This window comes from Symphalangus syndactylus, chromosome 17 (genome assembly GCF_028878055.3).
Source record: "Symphalangus syndactylus isolate Jambi chromosome 17, NHGRI_mSymSyn1-v2.1_pri, whole genome shotgun sequence".
Lineage (NCBI taxonomy): Eukaryota > Metazoa > Chordata > Mammalia > Primates > Hylobatidae > Symphalangus > Symphalangus syndactylus.
Window position 1 is genome coordinate 25,164,907 of NC_072439.2, and position 6,249 is coordinate 25,171,155.

A 6,249-nucleotide genomic window follows, 5' to 3' on the forward strand; every position below is an offset into this window, starting at 1 on the left:
CTTATATGGACACAGTTTGTGATGCCCTAAAACAAGTAGTGGTGCCAAAGATAATCATAGGCCAACATAATGGATATAATGACAATGAGAAAGTTGAAATATTGTTGGGATCATCCAAATATGACACAGATACAAAGTAAGCACATGCTGGTGAATAAATGGAGCCAATAGACTTGTTCACTGCATGGTTCTATCAGAGGCGTGTAAACCAGAGCAACTTCTTGAATAGGAGCTGTGTAAAGTAACACTGAAACCTACAGGACTGCATTCCTAGACAGTTAAGGCATTCTAAGTCACAAGATGAGATATGAGGTCAGCATAAGATACAGGTCATAAAGACCTTGCTGATAAAACATCTTGCAGTAAAGAAGTTGGCCAAATCCAAGATGGTGACAAGAGTGTGACCTCTGGTCGTCCTCACTGCTATACTCCCAGCAGCACCATGACACCCAGCTAAGTTTTTATTTTTTATTTCAGTAGAATTGGAGTCTTGCTTTGTTACCCAGGCTGGTCTTGAATTCCTGTCTTCAAGCAATCTTCTCACCTTATGAATATAAAGAATGGCCCACCTTGGACTCCCAGAGTGCTGGGATTACAATCATGAGCCACTGCACCTGGCACTTTTTTTTTTTTTTTGAGATGGAGTTTTGCTCTTGTTGCCCAGGCTGGAGTGCAATGGCACAATCTCGGCTCACTGCAACCTCTGCCTCCCGGATTCAAGCGATTCTCTTGCCTCAGCCTCCTGAGTAACTGGGATTACAGGCATGCTCCACCATGCCCGGCTAATTTTTGTATTATTTAGTAGAGACGGGGTTTCTCCATGTTGGTCAGGCTGGTCTCTGAACTCTGGGCAGGGCTAATTTAGATAAGGTAGTCAGGAAAGGCATTTCTTACAAGGTGGTATTTGCATGAACGTAGACATATGGTTGCATTTTATTATATGTAAATTACACTTCAATAAAGTTGAAAAAAATCTTACCTCATCATCTATGCACTTTGGATTGTTGTATTTCATTCTATTTAAATTACACTTGTGTTTTAAAAATTTAACACTTCTCTAAAACTTACATATCTGTTGATTTGTACTTTTACTAATATGCTTATGGATGATTTTTATATATATATATACACACACACACATATCTTTTAAGAAGGTTATTTTAAGGTTAATCAATTGAGGCTTTGTCTCAATTGATTTTTTTGAGACAGAGTCTCATTCTGTCACCCAGGCTGGAGTGCAGTGGCGCAATCTCGACTCACTGTAAGCTCCACCTCCCGGGTTCACGTCATTCTCCTGCCTCAGCCTCCCGAGTAGCTGGGACTACAGGTGCCTGCCACCACGCCCAGCTAATTTTTTTGTATTTTTGGTAGAGACGGGGTTTCACTGTGTTAGCCAGGATGGTCTCGATCTCCTGACCTCGTGATCTGGCCCCCGTCCCCCCACCGTCTCGGCCTCCCAAAGTGCTGGGATTACAGGCGTGAGCCACCTCAGCTGGCCCCCCCTTTTTTTTTTTTTTTTTTTTTTGAGACAGAGTCTTGCTCTGTCGCCCAGGCTGGAGTGCAGTGGCTATCTCAGCTCACTGCAACCTCCGCCTCCTGGGTTCACGCCATTCTTCTGCCTCAGCCTCCCGAGTAGCTGGGACTACAGGTGCCCGCTACCACGCCCGGCTAATTTTTTGTATTTGTAGTAGAGACGGAGTTTCACCATGTTAGCCAGGATGGTCTCGATCTCCTGATCTCATGATCCGCCCACCTCGGCCTCCCAAAGTGCTGGGATTACAGGCATGAGCCACCCTGCCCGGCTCAATTGATGCTTTTGTCTCAATTTGTAGTCAGTTGAGGTTTGTCTCAATTTATGGAAACAAATCAAATGTTTGTTCTCAAATTCTTACTCTGTCATTTATTATTCTCCATATTTTTGTAACTGCTTCCTTGGAGATATTTAAACATAAATATATACAGACATGGTGAAGATGGAGGAGTGCTTTTTACAGTTCACAGTTGTCTTTTTCTGTGTGACAGGTTTTTGCTGCGTTGCCCAGGCTGGAGTGTAATGCCACAATCTTGGCTCACCGCAGCCTCAACTTCCCAGGCTCAATCGATCCCCCACCTCAGCCTCCCGAGTAGCAAGGACTACAGGCGCACACCACCACACCTAGCTAATTTTTGTATCTTTTGTAGAGACAGCGTTTCACCATGTTGCCCAAGCTGGTCTTGAACTCTTGGGCTCAGTTGATCCTCCCACCTCAGCCTCTTAGGTGCTGGGATTACAGGTGTGAGCCACTGTGTTCAGCCGGTACTCTTTTTTAATGTTTTTACTTTTCACTTTTAAAAATTAACTTTTTATGAAAAAAGAATTTTTTAAAGAGCAGAGAAAAGCACAATGAAGACAGAAAGATCACCTGTATATTCTTACTGACCAAAGATGATCTATTCGGGGTAAATCTTTTTTTTTTTTTTTTTTTGAGACGGTGTTTAGCTATTGTTGCCCAGGCTGGAGTGCAATGGCGAGATCTTGGCTTACCGCAACCTCTGCCTCCCAGGTTCAAACAATTCTGCCTCAGCCTCCCGAGTAGCTGGGATTACAGGCATGCACCACCACGCCCAGCTAATTTTGTATTTTTAGTAGAGACAGGGTTTCTCTATATTGAGGCTGGGCTGGAACTCCAGACCTCAGGTGATCCGCCCACCTCCGCCTCCCAAAGTGCTGGGATTACAGGCGGGAGCCACGTGCCCGGCCGGTAAATCCTTTTAACAGAGGAGTTTCAATATTTCTACTCTGCCATAGTATTAGAAAGGAATCATTATTGACATCTTTATGACATTGAGTTTTTCTCTTGTACCTGGTATATCTCTTTATTTCAGCAGGTATTCTTTTATGTGCTTTAGTTTTACTAACTAAACACATTTCTTGTTTTACTAAACACATTTCTTGTTTTACTTAATTCTAGATACTTAATGGTTTTTGTTTATAATATGATTGGGATGTTTTGTTCTGTTATGTAATTGATTACTATTACTATGTACTAAACTGTTGGTTTTTGTCTAAGGATTGTAACACTGATGAACTACTTTAGTAGATGAAATGGTTTCTTCATGAGATTGAATTGTCTAAAGAGATGTTGGTATTATTTGTAAATAAAAGTATTTGCCTATTCCTTTTTATATGCCTTATTTCTTAATTTATACTTGTAGCTTGGATCATATGTATAATATGAATGTCTACAGCACTAACTAGTTTCCTTATCTTGACCCTTTAAGTGAAGTGAAGGTGAAGTTTCTTTTTTTTTTTTTTTTTTTGTTTTTGAGACACGGTCTCACTCTGTCACCAGGCTTGAGGGCAGTGGCATGATCACTGCTCACTGCAGCCCCAACCTCCCAAGCTCAATCAATCCTTCCACCTCAGCCTGCCAAGTACCTGGGACTACAGGTGTGCACCGCCATGCCCGGCTCATTTTTGTATTTGCAGAGACGGGGTTTTGCATGTTGTCAAGGCCACTGTCGAACTTCTGGGCTCAAGCCATCTACCCTCCTTGGCCTCCCGAAGTGCTGGGATTACAGGTGTAAGCCATCGTGCCTGGCCAAGGGAATATTTTTAATGTTCACCATTAAGGATGATTGATGTAGGTTTATGGTTTTGTTAATTAAAACAATTTTTGGCTGGGCATGGTGGCTCACACCTGTAATCCCAGCACTTTGGGAGGCCGAGGTGGGTGGATCATTTGAGGTCAGGAGTTCAAGAACAGCCTGGCCACCATGGTGAAACCCTGCCTCTACTAAAAATACAAAAATTAGCCAGGCATGGTGGTGGGCGCCTGTAATCCCAGCTACTTGGGATGCTGAGGCAGGAGAATCGCTTGAACCCGGGAGGTAGAGGTTGCAGTGAGCCAAGATCTCGCCACTGCACTCCAGCCTGGGTGACAGAGCAAGATTGTCTCAAAGAAAAAACAAAAACAAATTTTAATAAAGGAACTATGTCAAGCTATAAATAAAACCACTTGGGCCTATATTTAGCCAGAGATTGTATCTTCCACTATGCAAAGACAAGACCTCATAACTTGTTATATTTTTATTAAGTTGGTTGAGGTATAATTTACATAGATTACAATTCATACTTTGAAATGAACAACTTGATTAATGTTGATATCAGTATTTGTTTAGCTACCATCACAATCATAGAGGACGTTTCCATCATCCCAAAAAGTCCCCTCATGTCCCTTTGCAGTCAGTCCTTCCCTCCCTGCTTATTCACAGCTTGCTTCAACTGCAGATCTGCTTTTTTTTTTTTTTTTTTGAGATGGAGTTTTGGTCTTGTTGCCCAGGGTGGAGTACAATGGCGTGAACTTGGCTCACCGCAACCTCTGCCTCCCAGGTTCAAGTGATCTCCTGCCTCAGCCTCCCGAGTAGCTGGGATTACAGGTATGTGCCACCACACCTGGCTAATTTTGTATTTTTAATAGAGACGGGTTTTCTCCATGTTGGTCAGGCTGGTCTGGAACTCCCAACCTCAGGTGATCCGCCTGCTTCGGCCTCTGAAAGTGCTGGGATTACAAGCGTGAGCCGCCACGCCCAGCCAGATCTGCTTTTTATAACTGTAGGTTTTGTTTTTGTTTCTGTTTTTGAGGCAGAGTTTCACTCTTGTTTCCCAGGCTGGAGTGCAATGGTGCAATCTCAGCTTACTGCAACCTCTGCCTCCTGGTTTCAAGCGATTCTCCTGCCTCAGCCTCCCAGGTAGCTGGGATTACAAGCATGTGCCACCATGCCCAGCTAATTTTGTACTTTAGAGACGGGGGTTTCACCATGTTGGCCAGGCTGGTCTCGAACTCCTGACCTCAGGTGATCCACTCGCCTCGACCCTCCAAAGTGCTGGGATTACAGGCATGAGCCACCGCACCCGGCCTGTAGTTTTGATGTCCACACTTTCACTTCTGACATTGGCAGTTTGTGTGTTCTGTCTCTCTTGATCAGTCTGCTTAGAGGTTTATCAATTTTATTGATCTTTTCAAAAAACCAATTAATATTTTGTTCAAATTTTTTATTGTAAAATACATATAACAAAATTTACCATCTTAACTATTTTTAAGTGTACAGTCAGTACTAAGTACATTCATAATGTACAACCAACGTCCATCTCCAGAACCCTTTTCATTTTGTAAAAGTGAAACTGTAAACCTTTCTAACATTTCCCATTTCCCCTTTCACCAATCTCCTAGCCTCTGGTGACTACTGTTCTATTTCCTGTATGTATAAATGTGAATGCTCTAAGTACCTCACAAAAGTGGAATCACAGAATATTTCTCCTTTTAAAATTAGTTTTGTGTCTACTTGTTCTATCAGTGATAGGGGAGTGTTGAAATATCTAACTAAAATTGTGTATCTCTCTATATCTTTTTCAGTTTTATCTGTTTTTAATCTGTGCATTTCGGAGCTCTGTTATTATGTACTTACACATTCAGGATTGTTTTTCCCATTTATCATTATAAAATTCCCTCTTTGTTCCTTGTAACAGTCCTTATTCTGAAGTCTACTTTGTCTGACATTAATATAGCCATGATTGGTGGTTGCATGGTATAGCTCTTCCCATCATTTTTTTTACTTTTAAACTATCTAGATGTTTAAATTTAAAGTGGGTGTCTTGTAGACAACGTAGAGTTTTAGTTTGGTGTTTTGCTGTTATTGTTGTTGTTTTGAGACACGGTTTTGCTCTGTCACTGAGGCTGGAGAGCAGTGGTGCAGTCACAACTCACTGCTGCCTCAACCTCCTGGGCTCAAGCAATCTTCCTGCCTCAGCCTCCCCAGTAGCTAGCACTACAGGCACGTGCCATGAGGCCTGGCTGTGTTCTTACATTTTTATACAATCTGACAATCTCTGTCTTTAGCTGGAGTGTTTAGGTCAGGGAATGGCAAACTATGGTTCCCAGGATAAATCCAGCCTGTCACCTGTTTTATATATAAAGCTTTGTTGGAATACAACAAATGCTCATTTGTTTACATGTTTTAAATTGCTTTTCTGCTACAACTAAGGGGTTGAATTATTTGACAGAGACTCTATGGGTCCAGAAAACCTGTATTTACACTCTGGCCCTTTATTGATAAAGTTTTCTGATCCCTGGTTTAGATTATTAACATCTCAAGAGATTATCAGTATGGTTAGATTTAGTTCCACCAGCTTGCCATTTGTTTTGTCCTAACCGTTGTTTGTTCCTTTTTTTTTTTTTTTTTTTTTTTTTTTTTGAGGTGGAGTCTTGC